Source organism: Oncorhynchus keta, unplaced genomic scaffold (genome assembly GCF_023373465.1).
Source record: "Oncorhynchus keta strain PuntledgeMale-10-30-2019 unplaced genomic scaffold, Oket_V2 Un_contig_15883_pilon_pilon, whole genome shotgun sequence".
NCBI classification, from domain to species: Eukaryota; Metazoa; Chordata; class Actinopteri; order Salmoniformes; family Salmonidae; genus Oncorhynchus; species Oncorhynchus keta.
The window spans coordinates 23,089-44,730 of record NW_026279576.1 but is presented as its reverse complement, the minus strand read 5'-3'; the positions used below and the strand labels follow the sequence as shown (position 1 = coordinate 44,730).

General features: G+C 45.9%; 1 pseudogene; it reads left to right on the top strand.

Moving 5' to 3' along the window:
• Nucleotides 1–1,283: 1,283 nt before the first annotated feature.
• Nucleotides 1,284–21,642, top strand: part of LOC118381138 (CCR4-NOT transcription complex subunit 2-like) — a 33,698-nt pseudogene continuing 13,339 nt past the window's right edge.

Sequence of the window (21,642 nt, the reverse complement as noted above, 5' to 3'; positions counted from 1 at the left end):
CTCAGGATCTCATCATGCTGAAACATGAGGTGATGGAGGTGGATGAATGACACGACACTGGGCCTCAGGATCTCATCATGCTGAAACATGAGGTGATGGAGGTGGATGAATGACACGACACTGGGCCTCAGGATCTCATCATGCTGAAACATGAGGTGATGGAGGTGGATGAATGACACGACACTGGGCCTCAGGATCTCATCATGCTGAAACATGAGGTGATGGAGGTGGATGAATGACACGACACTGGGCCTCAGGATCTCATCATGCTGAAACATGAGGTGATGGAGGTGGATGAATGACACGACACTGGGCCTCAGGATCTCATCATGCTGAAACATGAGGTGATGGAGGTGGATGAATGACACGACACTGGGCCTCAGGATCTCATCATGCTGAAACATGAGGTGATGGAGGTGGATGAATGACACGACACTGGGCCTCAGGATCTCATCATGCTGAAACATGAGGTGATGGAGGTGGATGAATGACACGACACTGGGCCTCAGGATCTCATCATGCTGAAACATGAGGTGATGGAGGTGGATGAATGACACGACACTGGGCCTCAGGATCTCATCATGCTGAAACATGAGGTGATGCAGGTGGATGAATGACACGACACTGGGCCTCAGGATCTCATCATGCTGAAACATGAGGTGATGGAGGTGGATGAATGACACGACACTGGGCCTCAGGATCTCATCATGCTGAAACATGAGGTGATGGAGGTGGATGAATGTCACGACACTGGGCCTCAGGATCTCATCATGCTGAAACATGAGGTGATGGAGGTGGGATGAATGACACGACACTGGGCCTCAGGATCTCATCATGCTGAAACATGAGGTGATGGAGGCGGATGAATGTCACGACAATGGACCTCAGGATCTCTTCCCGGTATCTCTGTGCATTCAAATTGCCATTGATAAAATGCTATTGTGGTCGTTGTCCTCACCATATGCCTGCTCATACCATAACACCGCCACCATGGGGCACTCTGTTCACAACGTTGACATCAGCAAATCGCTAGCCCACACAAAGCCACACACGCTGTCTTCCATCTAGTAGAGCCAATTGGTCTGGTCTGACTGAGTGTAGGTGATGTAGCCTGTACAAGAGCAGCATAAGGGAGCCCTGCTTGTTTAACATTAGATACCATTTGATCCCACAAAACAGATTACTTTCTTTGTAAAGTAAGGAAAAGATCTTTGACTTAAAACCCTACCAGTTTCCTTTGTTTGTAAGTGATCTGGAAGAGAAGTGAGTGAATCTCCACTAACATGCATTTCCTGCTTCCTGTCTTCCAGATGCTGGCATCTCCATCCCCATCGTCGTCCCAGGTCAATTGTCGCAGCTTGGTGCCAGTTTATACGGGCCACAAAGTAAGCACTGCTCGTCTGCTGTCCTTCACCATCCATGCTGGCTTTGAACACTCCACTGCTGCTTAGCATTCTGTCACTGCTTGGCCTGCATTCTGTCACTGCTTAGCCTGCATTCTGTCACTGCTTAGCCTGCATTCTGTCACTGCTTAGCCTGCATTCTGTCACTGCTTTAGCCTGCATTCTGTCACTGCTTAGCCTGCATTCTCTGTCACTGTCTAGCCTGCATTCTGTCACTGCCTAGCCTGCATTCTGCCTGCATTCTGTCACTGCTTAGCCTGCATTCTGTTACACTGCACTAGCCTGCATTCTGTTACTGCTTAGCCTGCATTCTGTCACTGCTTAGCCTGCATTCTGTTACTGCTTAGCCTGCATTCTGTTACTGCTTAGCCTGCATTCTGTCAGCCTGCTCTGTCTGCATTCTGTCACTGCTTAGCCTGCATTCTGTCACTGCTTAGCCTGCATTCTGTGTCACCTGCATTCTGTTAGCCCTGCATTCTGTCAGCCTGCTCGTCTGCATTCTGTCACTGCTTAGCCTGCATTCTGTTACTGCTTAGCCTGCATTCTGCATTCTGTTACTGCTTAGCCTGCATTCTGTCACTGCTCGTCTGCATTTCTGTCACCGCTGCATTCTGTTACTGCTTAGCCTGCATTCTGTTACTGCTTAGCCTGCATTCTGTTACATGCACTGCCTGCATCTGTTCTGTCACTGCTTAGCCTATTCTGTCACTGCATTCCTGTCACTGCCCTGTCACTGCCTGCATTCTGTCACTGGTTAGCCCATTCTGTCGCTTAGCCTGCATTCTGTCACTGCTTAGCCTGCATTCTGTCGCTGGGTTAGCCTGCATTCTGTCACTGCTTAGCCTGCATTCTGTGCCATTGCTTAGCTTAGCCTGCATTCTGTCACTGCTTAGCCTGCATTCTGTTACTGCTTAGCCTGCATTCTGTCACTGCCTAGCCTGCATTCTGTCACTGCCTAGCCTGCCTGTCGCTGCTATTCATTATGTTACTGCTTAGCCTGCATTCTGTTACTGCTTGCATTCTGTCACTGCTTAGCCTGCATTCTGTCACTGCTTAGCCTGCATTCTGTTACTGCTTAGCCTGCATTCTGTGCGCCTGCTTCTGTCACATTTTAGTCTGCATTCTGTCACTGCTTCAGCCTGTATTCTGTTGCTGCATTCTGTTAGCCTGCATTCTGTCGCTCACTGCTTAGCCTGCATTCTGTCACTGCTTAGCCTGCATTCTGTCACTGCTTAGCCTGTATTCTGTTAGCTGATTACTGCTCTACATTCTGTCACTGCTTAGCCTACATTCTGTCACTGCTAGCCTGCATTCTGTCCATGCATTCTGTCACTGCCTAGCCTGCTGTCAAATACAGCCTTCTGTCACTGCTTAGCCTGCATTCTGTCACTGTAGCCTGCATTCTGTCACTGTAGCCTGCATTCTGTCACTGCATTCTGGCCACTGCTTAGCCTGCATTCTGTCACTGCTTAGCCTGCATTCTGTTACTGCTTAGCCTGCATTCTGTCACTGCTTAGCCTGCATTCTGTCACTGCTAGCCTGCATTCTGTCACTGCTTAGCCTGCATTCTGTTACTGTAGCCTGCATTCTGTCACTGCTTAGCCTGCATTCTGTCACTGCCTAGCCTTCTGTCACTGCTTAGCCTGCATTCTGTCACTGCACTGCTTAGCCTGCATTCTGTCAGCCTGCATTCTGTTAGCCTGCATTCTGTGGCTGCTTAGCCTGCATTCTGTCACTAGCCTGCATCTCTGCCCTGCATTCTGTTACTGCTTAGCCTGCATTCTGTTACTGCTTCTGTCTGTCACTGCTTAGCCTGCATTCTGTCACTGCTTAGCCTGCATTCTGTCACTGCTTAGCCTGTACCCTAGTTCTGTCACTGCTTAGCCTATACGTTTAGCCTGCATTCTGTTACTGCTTAGCCTGCATTCTGTCACTGTAGCCTGCATTCTGTCACTGTTACTGCTTAGCCTGCATTCTGTTACTGCTTAGCCTGCATTCTGTCACTGCCTAGCCTGCATTCTGTTACTGCTCGTCTAGCCTGCATTCTGCATTCTGCTGCTTAGCCTGCATTCTGTCACTGCTTAGCCTGCATTCTGTCTTAGCCTGCATTCTGTCACTGCTAGCCTGGTCTTGAGGGACTCTGCCTAGCCTGCATTCTGTCACTGCCTAGCCTTAGCCTGCATTCTGTCACTGCATTCTAGCCTGCATTCTGTCACTGCCTAGCCTGCATTCTGTCACTGCCTAGCCTGCATTCTGTTGCTGCTTAGCCTGCATTCTGTCGCTGTTCTGTTGCTTGAGCCTGCATTCTGTCACTGCCTAGCCTGCATTCTGTCGCTGCTAGCCTGCATTCTGTCACTGCCTAGCCTGCATTCTGTCACTGCTGCTAGCCTGCATTCTGTTACTGCATTCTGTTACTTAGCCTGCATTCTGTCACTGCCTAGCCTGCATTCTGTCACTGCCTAGCCTGCATTCTGTCACTGCTCGTCTGCATTCTGTCACTGCCTAGCCTGCATTCTGTCACTGCTAGCCTGCATTATGTTACTGCTTAGCGCTGCCTAGCCTGCATTCTGTCACTGCTTAGCCTGCATTCTGTCACTGCTTAGCCTGCATTCTGTCACTGTTAGCCCCTACAAATTCTGTTACTGCTTAGCCTGCATTCTGTTACTGCCTAGCCTGCATTCTGTTACTGTAGCCTGCATTCTGTCACTACTGTTACTGCTTAGCCTGCATTCTGTCACTGCTTAGCCTGCATTCTGTCGTTGCTAGACTGCACTCTGTCACTGCCTGCATTCTGCTCGCTGCATTCTGTCACTGCCTGCATTCTGTCACTGCTTAGCCTGCATTCTGTCACTGCTTAGCCTGCATTCTGTCACTGCCTGCATTCTGTCACTGCCTCTGCATTCTGTCACTGCTTAGCCTGCATTCTGTCACTGCTTAGCCTGCATTCTGTCACTGCTTAGCCTGCATTCTGTCACTGCTTGTTACTGTCACTTAGCCTGCATTCTGTTACTGCTCGTCTGCATTCTGTCACTGCTTAGACTGCATTCTGTCACTGCCTAGCCTGCATTTGTCACTGCTCGTCTGCATTCTGTCTGCCTAGCCTGCATTTAAGCTCTGTGTACTTAATAGGGAATAAGATGCTACTTAGGATCAAACGCACGTCCTCTGGTCTGATCCCTTAGGCTGGGTTAATATGTCCTACCTATGGCATAATGCTCTAAGGGAAAGGATTGCGGTCAACTCCATATGCTGTTCAGTGCAGGAAGTGGATGAATTGGCTGAGTTGAAAAATTGAGTGTAATTGAGGTCAACCTTGGTACACAGATCAATGTAAATACAGTAGTCCTCTGGGTTTTAGGCCCCGTTCCATGTTGTCACTATCGGGCTTCTCCTGGCAGCTGTTGTCTTGAAATACTCAATCTCTGTTTCTCCCAAGTATTTTACAGGAATATAGCCTAGCGTCTTCAGAGCTTACCAGTCCAAAGCCTGTTTATCTCCGACTCTAACCCACTGCCTTTCTCCCCCGTCTTTCTGTGTATGTCTACTGAATAAAGGAATATAGCTGACCGTTTTAAAGCCTGTATTTCTCCCAACTATAACCACCTTTCTCCCCTGTGTGTCTGTGTGTGTCTACTGAATAAAGGAATATAGCTGACTGTTTTAAAGCCTGTATTTCTCCCAACTATAACCACCTTTCTCCCCTGTGTCTGTTTATGTCTACTGAATAAAGGAATATAGCTGACTGTTTTGAATGAAGCCTGTATTTCTCCCAACTATAACCACCTTTCTCCCTGTGTGTCTGTGTATGTCTACTGAATAAAGGAATATAGCTGACTGTTTTAAAGCCTGTATTTCTCCAACCACCTTTTCCCTGTGTGTCTACTGAATAAAGGAATATAGCCTGTTTTAAAGCCTGTTTTCTCCAAACTTTTCTCCTGTGTGTCTGTGTGTGTCTACTGAATAAAGGAATATAGCTGACTGTTTTAAAGCCTGTATTTCTCCCAACTATAACCACCTTTCTCCCCTGTGTGTCTACTGAATAAAGGAATATAGCTGACTGTTTTAAAGCCTGTATTTCTCCCAACTATAACCACCTTTCCCCCCTGTGTGTCTGTGTATGTCTACTGAATAAAGGAATATAGCTGACTGTTTTAAAGCCTGTATTTCTCCCAACTATAACTACCTTTCTCCCCTGTGTCTGTTTATGTCTACTGAATAAAGGAATATAGCTGACTGTTTTAAAGCCTGTATTTCTCCCAACTATAACCACCTTTCTCCCCTGTGTGTCTACTGAATAAAGGAATATAGCTGACTGTTTTAAAGCCTGTATTTCTCCCAACTATAACCACCTTTCTCCCCTGTGTCTGTTTATGTCTACTGAATAAAGGAATATAGCTGACTGTTTTAAAGCCTGTATTTCTCCCAACTATAACCACCTTTCTCCCCTGTGTGTCTACTGAATAAAGGAATATAGCTGACTGTTTTAAAGCCTGTATTTCTCCCAACTATAACCACCTTTCTCCCCTGTGTGTGTCTGTGTTGTCTGTGACGTGCAGGTGCCCTAGGGTTCCCTATGAGGGGCATGAGCAACACGGCTCAGTTGAATCGTAGCTTACCACAGGGCAACCAGCTACCGAGCCACGTTACCCTGCCTCTGGAGTCGCCCGCAATGTCCCTCCATACTCCTCCCTCGCCAAGCAGGTACACCCCTCCACTTATAGGCCATGTACTGACCATTTCCAACAGTCACCCAGTTGGCTCTGGGATTCATCTCAGCATGTCTGGTTCTACCAACCTGATTCAGCCGACTGATGCATTAGTTGCTTGGTAAAAGGAGCATGTTGTTCATGACAGAGCATCTGTCAGCCGCCCGGTGAGCTCCTCCCTATGGGGGTTAGGACTGTTGTTTTTAGTAGGTCAATATCACTCATCGTGCCTAATAAAAACAAGGTTTTGATGAATCAGCTAATCTTATTCCGTTATCTCTTTTCCCTTTTCATGTTGTCCTGATCACGCCACCCTGATCATATCCATGACTGTCTCTGTGTCTCTCTCTCTCTCTGTGTCTCCTCCACTGTAGGAGCATCCTGCCCATGAACACGCGGAACATGATGAACACCCCTCAGCAGGTGGGGCGCCAGGAGGTCATGGTGGGGGGCATGCCTAGTGGGGGCAGGACCAACAGCCTGGGCAGCTCGGGCCTGGGCAGCCCCAACCGTGCCTCTCCCAGCATCATCTGCATGCCCAAGCAACAGCAGTCACGGCAACCTTTCACCATCAACAGGTAACACTAGGATGAAGCCAGACCGTATCAATGGGTGATGTATTGAACATTGTGAAGACAGGACATAGAAACCATGAAGACCTGTTGGTCACACATAATAAAGACAGACTTTGAAACGGTGAGACAATTAACAGTATAAAACCATGGAATAGGAGCCTGTCAAACCTTTTATACCTCCCTACTACAGTATGAAACCATGGAATAGGAGCCAGTCAAACCTTTTACCTCCCTACTACAGTATAAAACCATGGAATAGAAGCCAGTCAAACCTTTACCTCCCTACTACAGTATGAAACCATGGAATAGGAGCCTGTCAAACCTTTACCTCCCTACTACAGTATAAAACCATGGAATAGGAGCCTGTCAAACCTTTTATACCTCCCTACTACAGTATGAAACCATGGAATAGGAGCCAGTCAAACCTTTTACCTCCCTACTACAGTATAAAACCATGGAATAGGAGCCTGTCAAACCTTTTACCTCCCTACTACAGTATAAAACCATGGAATAGGAGCCAGGCAAACCTTTTACCTCCCTACTACAGTATAAAACCATGGAATAGAAGCCAGTCAAACCTTTTACCTCCCTACTACAGTATAAAACCATGGAATAGAAGCCAGTCAAACCTTTTACCTCCCTACTACAGTATAAAACCATGGAATAGGAGCCAGTCAAACCTTTTACCTCCCTACTACAGTATAAAACCATGGAATAGGAGCCAGTCAAACCTTTTACCTCCCTACTACAGTATAAAACCATGGAATAGGAGCCAGTCAAACCTTTTACCTCCCTACTACAGTATGAAACCATGGAATAGGAGCCTGTCAAACCTTTTACCTGCCTGCTACAGTATAAAACCATGGAATAGGAGCCAGTCAAACCTTTTACCTCCCTACTACAGTATAAAACCATGGAATAGGAGCCAGTCAAACCTTTTACCTGCCTGCTACAGTATAAAACCATGGAATAGGAGCCTGTCAAACCTTTTACCTCCCTACTACAGTATAAAACCATGGAATAGGAGTCTGTCAAACCTTTACCTCCCTACTACAGTATAAAACCATGGAATGGGAGCCAGGCAAACCTTTTACCTCCCTACTACAGTATAAAACCATGGAATAGGAGCCAGTCAAACCTTTTACCTCCCTACTACAGTATAAAACCATGGAATGGGAGCCAGGCAAACCTTTTACCTCCCTACTACAGTATAAAACCATGGAATAGGAGCCAGTTAAACCTTTTACCTCCCTACTACAGTATAAAACCATGGAATAGGAGCCAGTCAAACCTTTTACCTCCCCACTACAGTATAAAGACATGGAATATGAGCCTGTCAAACCTTTTACCTCCCTACTACAGTATAAAACCATGGAATAGGAGCCAGTCAAACCTTTTACCTCCCTACTACAGTATAAAACCATGGAATAGGAGCCAGTCAAACCTTTTACCTCCCTACTACAGTATGAAACCATGGAATAGGAGCCTGTCAAACCTTTTACCTCCCTACTACAGTATAAAACCATGGAATAGGAGCCAGTCAAACCTTTTACCTCCCTACTACAGTATAAAACCATGGAATAGGAGCCTGTCAAACCTTTTACCTCCCTACTACAGTATAAAACCATGGAATAGGAGCCAGTCAAACCTTTTACCTCCCTACTACAGTATAAAACCATGGAATAGGAGCCAGTCAAACCTTTTACCTCCCCACTACAGTATAAAGACATGGAATATGAGCCTGTCAAACCTTTTACCTCCCTACTACAGTATAAAACCATGGAATAGGAGCCAGTCAAACCTTTTACCTCCCTACTACAGTATAAAACCATGGAATAGGAGCCTGTCAAACCTTTTACCTCCCTACTACAGTATAAAACCATGGAATAGGAGCCTGTCAAACCTTTTACCTCCTACTACAGTATAAAACCATGGAATAGGAGCCAGTCAAACCTTTTACCTCCTACTACAGTATAAAAACCATGGAATAGGAGCCAGTCAAACCTTTTACCTCCCTACTACAGTATGAAACCATGGAATAGGAGCCTGTCAAACCTTTTACCTCCCTACTACAGTATAAAACCATGGAATAGGAGCCTGTCAAACCTTTTACCTCCCTACTACAGTATAAAACCATGGAATGGGAGCCAGGCAAACCTTTTACCTCCCTACTACAGTATAAAACCATGGAATAGGAGCCTCCAAACCTTTAACTACAGTATAAACCATGGAATGGGAGCCAGGCAACCTTTTTACCTCCCTACTACAGTATAAAACCATGGAATAGGAGCCAGTTAAACCTTTTACCTCCTACTACAGTATAAAACCATGGAATAGAAGCCAGTCAAACCTTTTACCTCCCTACTACAGTATAAAACCATGGAATAGAAGCCAGTCAAACTTTTACCTCCCTACTACAGTATAAAACCATGGAATAGGAGCCAGTCAAACCTTTACAGGTGGGGTATAAAACCATGGAATAGGAGCCAGTCAAACCTTTTACCTCCCTACTACAGTATGAAACCATGGAATAGGAGCCTGTCAAACCTTTTACCTCCCTACTACAGTATAAAACCATGGAATAGGAGCCAGTCAAACCTTTACCTCCCTACTACAGTATAAAACCACGGAATAGAGCCAGTCAAACACCTCCCTACTACAGTATGAAACCATGGAATAGGAGCCTGTCAAACCTTTTACCTCCCTACTACAGTATAAAACCATGGAATAGGAGCCTGTCAAACCTTTTACCTCCCTACTACAGTATAAACCATGGAATGGAGCCAGGCAAACCTGACCTCCCTACCAGTATAAAACCATGGAATAGGAGCCTGTCAAACCTTTTACCTCCCTACTACAGTATAAAAATCCATGGAATGGGAGCCACAACCTTTTACCTCACCCAGTATAAAACCATGGAATAGGAGCCAGTTAAACTGACCTCCTACTACAGCCATGGAATAGAAGCCAGTCAAACCTTTTACCTCCCTACTACAGTATAAAACCATGGAATAGAAGCCAGTCAAACCTTTTACCTCCCTACTACAGTATAAAACCATGGAATAGGAGCCAGTCAAACCTTTTACCTCACTACTACAGTATAAAACCATGGAATAGGAGCCAGAAACCTTTACCTCCCTACTACAGTATGAAACCATGGAATAGGAGCCTGTCAAACCTTTTACCTCCCTACTACAGTATAAAACCATGGAATAGGAGCCAGTCAAACCTTTTACCTCCTACTACAGTATAAAACCATGGAATAGGCCCTGTCAAACCTTTTACCTCCCTACTACAGTATAAAACCATGGAATAGACCAGTCAAACCTTTACCTCCCTACTACAGTATAAAACCATGGAATAGAGCCAGTCAAACCTTTACCCCCTACTACAGTATAAAACCATGGAATAGAAGCCAGTCAAACCTTTTACCTCCCTACTACAGTATAAAACCATGGAATAGGAGCCAGTCAAACCTTTTACCTCCCACTACAGTATAAAGACATGGAATATGAGCCTGTCAAACCTTTTACCTCCCTACTACAGTATAAAACCATGGAATAGGAGCCAGTCAAACCTTTTACCTCCTACTACAGTATAAAACCATGGAATAGGAGCCAGTCAAACCTTTTACCTCCCTACTACAGTATGCTGGAATAGAGCCTGTCAAACCTTTTATCCCTACCCAGTATAAAACCATGGAATAGGAGCCAGTCAAACCTTTACCTCCCTACTACAGTATAAAACCATGGAATAGGAGCCTGTCAAACCTTTTACCTCCCTACTACAGTATAAAACCATGGAATAGAAGCCAGTCAAACCTTTTACCTCCCTACTACAGTATAAAACCATGGAATAGGAGCCAGTCAAACCTTTTACCTCCCACTACAGTATAAAGACATGGAATATGAGCCTGTCAAACCTTTTACCTCCCTACTACAGTATAAAACCATGGAATAGGAGCCAGTCAAACCTTTTACCTCCCTACTACAGTATAAAACCATGGAATAGGAGCCAGTCAAACCTTTTACCTCCCTACTACAGTATGAAACCATGGAATAGGAGCCTGTCAAACCTTTTACCTCCTACTACAGTATAAAACCATGGAATAGAGCCAGTCAAACCTTTTACCTCCCTACTACAGTATAAAACCATGGAATAGGAGCCTGTCAAACCTTTTACCTCCCTACTACAGTATAAAACCATGGAATAGGAGCCTGTCAAACCTTTACCTCCCTACTACAGTATAAAACCATGGAATAGGAGCCTGTCAAACCTTTTACCTCCCTACTACAGTAAAAACCATGGAATAGGAGCCAGTCAAACCTTTTACCTCCCTACTACAGTATAAAACCATGGAATAGGAGCCTGTCAAACCTTTTACCTCCCTACTACAGTATAAAACCATGGAATAGGAGCCTGTCAAACCTTTTACCTCCCTACTACAGTATAAAACCATGGAATAGGAGTCTGTCAAACCTTTTACCTCCCTGCTACAGTATAAAACCATGGAATAGGAGCCAGTCAAACCTTTTACCTCCCTACTACAGTATAACACCATGGAATAGGAGTCTGTCAAACCTTTTACCTCCCTACTACAGTATAAAACCATGGAATAGGAGTCTGTCAAACCTTTTACCTCCCTACTACAGTATAAAACCATGGAATAGGAGTCTGTCAAACCTTTTACCTCCCTACTATAGTATAAAACCATGGAATAGGAGCCAGTCAAACCTTTTACCTCCCTACTACAGTATAAAACCATGGAATAGAAGCCAGGTAAACCTTTTACCTCCCTACTACAGTATAAAACCATGGAATAGGAGACTGTCAAACCTTTTACCTCCCTACTACAGTATAAAACCATGGAATAGGAGCCAGTCAAACCTTTTACCTCCCTACTACAGTATAAAACCATGGAATAGGAGCCAGTCAAACCTTTTACCTCCCTACTACAGTATAAAACCATGGAATAGAAGCCAGTCAAACCTTTTACCTCCCTACTGCAGTATAACACCATGGAATAGGAGCCAGTCAAACCTTTTACCTCCCTACTACAGTATAAAACCATGGAATAGGAAGGAGCCTGTCAAACCTTTTACCTCCCTACTACAGTATAAAACCATGGAATAGAAGCCTGTCAAACCTTTTACCTCCCTACTACAGTATAAAACCATGGAATAGGAGCCAGTCAAACCTTTTACCTCCCTACTACAGTATAAAACCATGGAATAGAAGCCAGTCAAACCTTTTACCTCCCTACTACAGTATAAAACCATGGAATAGGAGCCAGTCAAACCTTTTACCTCCCTACTACAGTATAAAACCATGGAATAGGAGCCAGTCAAACCTTTTACCTCCCTACTACAGTATAAAAATATAAAAACATGGAATAAAAATATAAAAGTATAAAAACATGGAATAGAAGCCAGTCAGACCAACAATATCACTACCACAACAACTGGCAAGTGTCTTCACTGACATTTTCAACCTCTCCCTGACTGAGTCTGTAATACCTACAAGTTTCAAGCAGACCACCATCGTCCCTGTGCCCAAGAAAGCGAAGGTAACCTGCCTAAATGATTACCGCCACGTAGCCGAGAAATGCTTTGAAAGGCCCACATCAACACCATCATCCCAGAAACCCTAGACCCACTCCACACTGTTCTTTCCCACCTGGACAAAAGGAACCCCTATGTGAGAATGTTGTTCATTGACGACAGCTCAGCGTTCAACACCATAGTCCCCTCGCAGCTCATCACTAAGCTAAGGACCCTGGGACAGAACACCTCCCTCTGCAACGGGATCCTGGACTTCCTGATGGGCCAGCGGTAGTAGGCCTGATCACCCAGCGGTAGTAGGCCTGATCACCCAGCGGTAGTAGACCTGATCACCCAGCGGTAGTAGACCTGATCACCCAGCGGTAGTAGACCTGATCACCCAGCGGTAGTAGACCTGATCACCCAGCGGTAGTAGACCTGATCACCCAGCGGTAGTAGACCTGATCACCCAGCGGTAGTAGACCTGATCACCCAGCGGTAGTAGGCCTGATCACCCAGCGGTAGTAGGCCTGATCACCCAGCGGTAGTAGGCCCGATCACCCAGCGGTAGTAGGCCCGATCACCCAGCGGTAGTAGACCCGATCACCCAGCGGTAGTAGGCCCGATCACCCAGCGGTAGTAGGCCCGATCACCCAGCGGTAGTAGGCCCGATCACCCAGCGGTAGTCGGCCCGATCACCCAAGTCAAAGACTGTTCTCTCTGCTACCACACGGCAAGCGGTACCGGAGTGCCAAGTCTCGGTCCAAAAAGCTCCTTAACAGCTTCTATCCCCAAGCAATAAGACTCCTGAACAGTTCATCAAAAGGCCACCCGGACTATTTACATTGACACCACATTGTTTAATACACTGCTGCTACTCGCTGTTTATTATCTATGTATAGTCACTTTACCCTTACCTACATGTACAAACTACCTCGACTAACCTGTACCCCCGCACATTGACTCTGTACCAGTATCCCATGTATATAGCCTCATTACTAACCTGTACCCCCGCACATTGACTCTGAACCAGTACACCCTGTATATAGCCTCATTACTAACCGGTACCCCCTTTATATAGACTCGTTACTAACCGGTACCCCCTGTATATAGACTCGTTACTAACCGATACCCCCTGTATATAGACTCGTTACTAACCGGTACCCCCTGTATATAGACTCGTTACTAACCGGTACCCCCTGTATATAGACTCGTTATTTTATTACTCTGCTTTTATTCTTTAAACTTTTGTTTATTTAGTAAATATTTTCTTAACTCTATTTCTTGAACTGCGTTGTTGGTTAATGGCTCGTCAGGAAGCATTTCACGGCAACGTCTTCACCTGTTGTATTCTGTGACAAATACAATTAGATTTTAACAGCCCAAGAGCCCAGCTCCTCTTCCCCCAGTGTGCTCCCGACCCTGTCAGGTATAGAAAAGGATAGATGATTTATTGTTCTCATAGTTGCTAGTCTAGTGTATCAAGGAGTCTTGAGTCTCAATCAAAATGATTGTTGGACTTGTCCTGTGATGTGATTGATGGACTCTGTGGCTGAAAGGAGACGTTGTTGTACTGTAAGGACATCAACAGAGTGAGTCTGTCTGTCAGGAGCTGTTTACTGCCTTGGGTAAACACAAGCTGGGATTGAGAACTCTGCACAGAGGTGAGGGAGCGAAGAAGGGAGGGAGGGAAGAAGGGAGGGTGAGGGAGAGAAGAAGGGAGGGTGAGGGAGAGAAGAAGGGAGGGGTGAGGGAGAGAAGAAGGGAGGGTGAGGGAGAGAAGAAGGGAGGGTGAGGGAGAGAAGGGAGGGTGAGGGAGAGAAGAGGAATGAGTACGGTCAGTTAAAATGCGTAACTAGTTTTGTAGACTGTAGTGTGGCCTAGACTGAAGAGCGTCCTAGACTGTATTGCACTCTAGACTGTATTGTAGCCTAGCCTCTTGTAGCCTAGACTGTATTGTAGACTAGTGTAGCGTAGACTGTATTGTGGCCTAGAGACTGTAGAGTAGACTGTTGCGTACAGACTGTATTGTAGTCTAGACTGTATTGTAGCCTAGATTGTAGCCTAGATTGTAATGTAGACTGTATTGTAGCCTAGAGTGTAGCGTAGACTGTAATACAGACTGTATTGTAGCCTAGAGTGTAGCTTTATTGTAGACTGTATTACAGACTGTATTGTAGCATAGACTGTATTACAGACTGTATTGTAGCCTAGACTGTATTGTAGCGTAGACTGTATTACAGACTTTATTGTAGCCTAGACTGTATTGTAGCCTAGACTGTATTGTAGCCTAGAGTGTATTGTAGACTGAATTACAGACTGTATTGTAGCCTAGACTGTAGTGTAGACTGTAGTGTAGACTGTAGTGTAGCCTAGAGTGTAGCGTAGACTGTATTACAGACTATTGTAGACTGTATTGTATTGTAGCCTGTATTAGACTGTATTGTATCCTAGACTGTATTGTAGACTGTATTACAGACTGTAGCCTAGATTGTAGTCTAGACTGTAATGTAGACTGTATTAGACTGTATTGCATCCAGACTGTATTGTAGAGTGTAGCTGTAGAGTGTAGCGTAGTCTAGACTGTATTGCAGACTGTATTAGACTGTATTACAGACTGTATTGTAGCGTAGAGTGTAGTGTAGCCTAGACTGTATTAGACTGTATTGCATCCTAGAATGTATTGTAGTCTGTAGTGTAGCCTGTAGTAGACTGTATTACTGTATTGCATCAGACTGTATTGTAGCTGTATTAGTAGAAGACTGTATTGCATCCTAGACTGTATTGTAGTCTGTAGTGTAGCCTAGACTGTATTATTCACCCTCTTCTCTCTGTCTCTTAATGATGTGGAGAATGATGAGTGTGAAGACATCTCTACTACGTTATCCTGAAGGTGTGTTTAGTGGTCTGAGAATAGGTGTCAACTAAGCCGTTTCAATCTCATCTCTCTCCTCCTCCTCCTCCTCCTCCTCCTCCTCCTCCTCCTCTGCACTTCCTCTCCTTTTCTCCTCTGTCATCACTTTGATTCTTCCCCAGTGTAGCTAATTAGTCCTCACACAACAGTACAGAGGAAGTGGTCCACATCTGTCTCCATGGAGATGGTGTGTAAACCTGTTATATGTGACAACAATTGATACGTGTGTATGTGTGTGTGGTAGTTATGTATCTGTCTAGCTAACCCATTAGGATCAGTCCAGTGCATTAAAACCTCTTACGGCTGAGATCCCTTAACGGGATCGATATGAGAACAGCCAGTGAAAGTGCAGGGCGCCAAATTCAAACAACGGAAATCTCATGATTAAAATTCTCAAACATACAAGTATTTTACACCATTTTAAAGATCAACTTGTTGTTAATCCCATCACAGTGTCCGATTTTCAAAAAGGCTTTACGACGAAAGCAAACCATCTGATGATGATGATGATAGGTCAGTACCTAGTCACAGAAAAACACAGCCATCTTTCCAGCCAAAGAGAGGAGTCACAAAAAGCAGAAATATAGATACAATTAATCACTAACCTTTGATGATCTTCATCAGATGACACTCATAGGACTTCATGTTGCACAATACATGTATGTTTTGTTCGATAAAGGTCATATTGATATCCAAAAATCTCAGTTTACATTGGCGTGTTACGTTCAGTAATGTTTTTGCTTCCAAAACATCCAGTGATTTTGCAGAGAGCCACATCAATATACAGAAATACTCAAATAAACATTGATAAAAGATATGTGTTATGCATGGAACTTTAGATAAACTTCTCCTTAATGTAACCGCTGTGTCAGATTTCAAAACCGCTTTACCTAAAAGCACACCGTGCTATAATCTGAATCAAAACAAGCCATACAGATATTCGCCATGTTGTGGAGTCAACAGAAGTCAGAAATAGAGTTAGAAATATTCACTTACCTTTGATGATCTTCATCAGAATGCACTCACAGGAATCCCAGTTCCACCATAAATGTTAGTTTTGTTCGATAAAGTCCATTTATGTCCGAATAGCTCTTTTTTGTTTGCACCTTCAGTTCACAAATCCAAATTCGTGATGCGCAGGCCAGACGAGAAGTCAAATTCCATTACAGTTCGTAGAAACATGTCAAACGATGTGTATATAATCAATCTTTAGGATGTTTTTAACAAACCTTCAATAATATTTCAATCTGAGAATTCCTTTGTCTTTAGAAATGCTATGGAAAGCAGCTACCTCTCACGGAGCGCGCCTGACTGAGCTCATGGCCTTCAGGCAGACCCCTTACTCAATCAGCTCTTATTCTCTCCTCCACAGTAGAAGCCTGAAACAAGGTTCTAAAGACTGACATCTAGTGGAAGCCTTAGGAAGTGCAATCGGACCAAATTTACACCATCTTGGATAGGCAAAGAGTTGAAAACTACAAACCTCAGATTTCCCACTTCCTGGTTTGATTTTTTTCTCAGGTTTTTGACTGCCGTATGAGTTCTGTTATGCTCAGACATCATTCAAACAGTTTTAGAAACTTCAGAGTGTTTTCTATCCAAATCTACTAATAATATGCATATCTTAGCTTCTGGGCCTGAGTAGCAGGCAGTTTACTCTGGGCACCTTATTCATCCAAGCTACTCGATACCGCCCCCAGCCATAATAAGTTAATAAGGGCTTTCTATCAAGCACAAGGTCGATTGTTTTCATTGGATGAAAGGGCTGTTTTTGAAGAACCTGATTGGCCTACAGATTCCCATTTGGCGTGGGGGGGTTAAAATGCCCTCACAGCTGAGCGAACACCATTTTACTGGTTAGAAAACAGTGTAGGTTGTAATGCATCACTCCTTCCTGATGTAACACGCTAGTCATTTAGCCAGAGGAGACTTCGTTCCGTTGTTTCCCCAGTCTTTATTGTAGGATTACAGCAACCGGTGCTGATCTGGGATCAGTTTAGCCTTTTCTATCATCATTATATGGCCATGGGGGACCTGATTCTAGATCACCACCGTGAGCCTGAGAATACAGTCCTTTACAGGTCTTCACTGTGGCCCATCTGCATTCAGAGGCAAACGTGGAAGCCAACTATCCTTAGTAGTTTCTATGTCAAGCTCTACCAGACACAGCGCTATGAAATGTCTGTTTTAGGTCTCATCAATGACATGAAATTAGCCTTGAAACAGGGAGAAATGACCTTCAGCTTGGTTCAGAGTCAGATTATGTGATCACTTTGGTGCTCAGCAGTGACTGGGGTGCTCAGCAGTGACTGGGGTGCTCAGCAGTGACTGGGGTGCTCAGCAGTGACTGGGGTGCTCAGCAGTGACTGGGGTGCTCAGCAGTGACTGTGGTGCTCAGCAATGACTGTGGTGCTCAGCAGTGACTGTGGTGCTCAGCAGTGACTGTGGTGCTCAGCAGTGACTGTGGTGCTCAGCGGTGACTGGGTACGTGCTCAGCGGTGACTGGGTACCAGCTCTGTAGTGACTGGGTACCAGCTCTGTAGTGACTGGGTACCAGCTCTGTAGTGACTGGGTACCAGCTCTGTAGTGACTGGGTACCAGCTCTGTAGTGACTGGGTACCAGCTCTGTAGTGACTGGGTACCAGCTCTGTAGTGACTGGGTACCAGCTCTGTAGTGACTGGGTACCAGCTCTGTAGTGACTGGGTACCAGCTCTGTAGTGACTGGGTACCAGCTCTGTAGTGACTGGGTACCAGCTCTGTAGTGACTGGGTACCAGCTCTGTGGTGACTGGGTACCAGCTCTGTGGTGACTGGGTACCAGCTCTGTGGTGACTGGGTACCAGCTCTGTGGTGACTGGGTACCAGCTCTGTAGTGACTGGGTACCAACTCTGTAGTGACTGGGTACCAGCTCTGTGGTTACTGGGTACCAGCTCTGTAGTGACTGGGTACCAGCTCTGTAGTGACTGGGTACCAGCTCTGTGGTTACTGGGTACCAGCTCTGTGGTTACTGGGTACGTGCTCTGTGGTGACTGGGTACCAGCTCTGTGGTGACTGGGTACCAGCTCAGCGGTGACTGGGTACCAGCTCTGTGGTTACTGGGTACCAGCTCTGTGGTTACTGGGTACCAGCTCTGTGGTTACTGGGTACCAGCTCTGTGGTGACTGGGTACGTGCTCTGTGGTGACTGGGTACCAGCTCTGTGGTGACTGGGTACGTGCTCAGCGGTGACTGGGTACCAGCTCTGTGGTTACTGGGTACCAGCTCTGTGGTTACTGGGTACCAGCTCTGTGGTTACTGGGTACCAGCTCTGTGGTTACTGGGTACCAGCTCTGTAGTGACTGGGTACCAGCTCTGTGGTTACTGGGTACCAGCTCTGTGGTTACTGGGTACGTGCTCTGTGGTGACTGGGTACCAGCTCTGTGGTGACTGGGTACCAGCTCAGCGGTGACTGGGTACCAGCTCTGTGGTTACTGGGTACCAGCTCTGTGGTTACTGGGTACCAGCTCTGTGGTTACTGGGTACCAGCTCTGTGGTGACTGGGTACCAGCTCTGTGGTGACTGGGTACCAGCTCTGTGGTGACTGGGTACGTGCTCAGCGGTGACTGGGTACCAGCTCTGTGGTTACTGGGTACCAGCTCTGTGGTTACTGGGTACCAGCTCTGTGGTTACTGGGTACCAGCTCTGTGGTGACTGGGTACGTGCTCTGTAGTGACTGGGTACCAGCTCTGTGGTGACTGGGTACCAGCTCTGTAGTGACTGGGTACGTGCTCAGCGGTGACTGGGTACCAGCTCTGGAGTGACTGGGTACCAGCTCTGGAGTGACTGGGTACCAGCTCTGTAGTGACTGGGTACCAGCTCTGTAGTGACTGGGTACCAGCTCTGTAGTGACTGGGTACCAGCTCTGTGGTTACTGGGTACCAGCTCTGTAGTGACTGGGTACCAGCTCTGTGGTTACTGGGTACCAGCTCTGTGGTTACTGGGTACCAGCTCTGTGGTTACTGGGTACCAGCTCTGTGGTTACTGGGTACCAGCTCTGTGGTTACTGGGTACCAGCTCTGTGGTGACTGGGTACGTGCTCTGTAGTGACTGGGTACCAGCTCTGTTGTGACTGGGTACCAGCTCTGTAGTGACTGGGTACCAGCTCTGTAGTGACTGGGTACCAGCTCTGTGGTTACTGGGTACCAGCTCAGCGGTGACTGGGTACCAGCTCTGTAGTGACTGGGTACCAGCTCTGTTGTGACTGGGTACCAGCTCTGTGGTGACTGGGTACCAGCTCTGTGGTGACTGGGTACCAGCTCTGTGGTTACTGGGTACCAGCTCTGTGGTTACTGGGTACGTGCTCAGCGGTGACTGGGTACCAGCTCTGTAGTGACTGGGTACCAGCTCTGTAGTGACTGGGTACCAGCTCTGTGGTGACTGGGTACCAGCTCTGTGGTGACTGGGTACCAGCTCTGTGGTGACTGGGTACCAGCTCTGTGGTGACTGGGTACCAGCTCTGTGGTGACTGGGTACGTGCTCTGTGGTGACTGGGTACCAGCCCTGTAGTGACTGGGTACCAGCTCTGTAGTGACTGGGTACCAGCTCTGTAGTGACTGGGTACCAGCTCTGTAGTGACTGGGTACCAGCTCTGTAGTGACTGGGTACCAGCTCTGTAGTGACTGGGTACCAGCTCTGTAGTGACTGGGTACCAGCTCTGTGGTGACTGGGTACCAGCTCTGTGGTGACTGGGTACCAGCTCTGTGGTGACTGGGTACCAGCTCTGTGGTGACTGGGTACCAGCTCTGTGGTGACTGGGTACCAGCTCTGTGGTGACTGGGTACGTGCTCTGTGGTGACTGGGTACGTGCTCTGTGGTGACTGGGTACCAGCTCTGTGGTGACTGGGTACCAGCTCTGTAGTGACTGGGTACCAGCTCTGTAGTGACTGGGTACCAGCTCTGTAGTGACTGGGTACCAGCTCTGTAGTGACTGGGTACCAGCTCTGTAGTGACCCAGTATTACTAGGTTACCGTATGTCATATCAGCCTCTACCTATGACTGCCTTAGGGTGTTATGTGGGGTTTGGACTTTTTAGGGACTTTTTTATATTGCGTGGTTTTAAGATTTAACAACTTGAAACAGGAAATAAAGTGAAATGGTGTTTCTCTCTCCATGTTTCAGGATGACCATGTTTTGTCATTTGCCCTGGATAAGAGCATCTGCTGAATGAGTCAAATGTGAACTTGAATTCCCGACTGAAGTAGTGTCTCTGTTTCAGTATGTCGGGGTTTGGAATGAACCGAATCCATCGTTCGATGAACAACTCGTTATCCAGCAACATCTTCAACGGAACAGGTGATGTTCAAGGCATTGATTGGCTGTCTGATTGATACCCTTCATTGATGACAGAAAGTTATAGTTATAGTAGTCATTTTATCATTTCTTTTGAGGTTGTTTCTCTAACTGACTAGATGGAGGTTTGTTTCTCTCTAACTGACTAGATGGAGGTTTGTTTCTCTCTAACTGACTAGATGGAGGTTTGTTTCTCTCTAACTGACTAGATGGAGGTTTGTTTCTCTGTAACTGACTAGATGGAGGTTTGTGTCTCTAACTGACTAGATGGAGGTTTGTGTCTCTAACTGACTAGATGGAGGTTTGTGTCTCTGTAACTGACTAGATGGAGGTTTGTTTCTCTGTAACTGACTAGATGGAGGTTTGTTTCTCTAACTGACTAGATGGAGGTTTGTTTCTCTGTAACTGACTAGATGGAGGTTTGTTTCTCTCTGACTAGATGGAGGTTTGTTTCTCTCTAACTGACTAGATGGAGGTTTGTTTCTCTCTAACTGACTAGATGGAGGTTTGTTTCTCTCTAACTGACTAGATGGAGGTTTGTTTCTCTGACTAGATGGAGGTTTGTTTCTCTCTAACTGACTAGATGGAGGTTTGTTTCTCTAACTGACTAGATGGAGGTTTGTTTCTCTCTAACTGACTAGATGGAGGTTTGTGTCTCTCTAACTGACTAGATGGAGGTTTGTTTCTCTGACTAGATGGAGGTTTGTTTCTCTGACTAGATGGAGGTTTGTTTCTCTCTAACTGACTAGATGGAGGTTTGTTTCTCTCTAACTGACTAGATGGAGGTTTGTGTCTCTAACTGACTAGATGGAGGTTTGTTTCTCTCGAACTGACTAGATGGAGGTTTGTTTCTCTGGAACTGACTAGATGGAGGTTTGTTTCTCTGACTAGATGGAGGTTTGTTTCTCTGTAACTGACTAGATGGAGGTTTGTTTCTCTGACTGACTAGATGGAGGTTTGTTTCTCTCGAACTGACTAGATGGAGGTTTGTTTCTCTGAACTGACTAGATGGAGGTTTGTTTCTCTCTAACTGACTAGATGGAGGTTTGTTTCTCTCGAACTGACTAGATGGAGGTTTGTTTCTCTGACTGACTAGATGGAGGTTTGTTTCTCTGACTGACTAGATGGAGGTTTGTTTCTCTGACTAGATGGAGGTTTGTTTCTCTGACTAGATG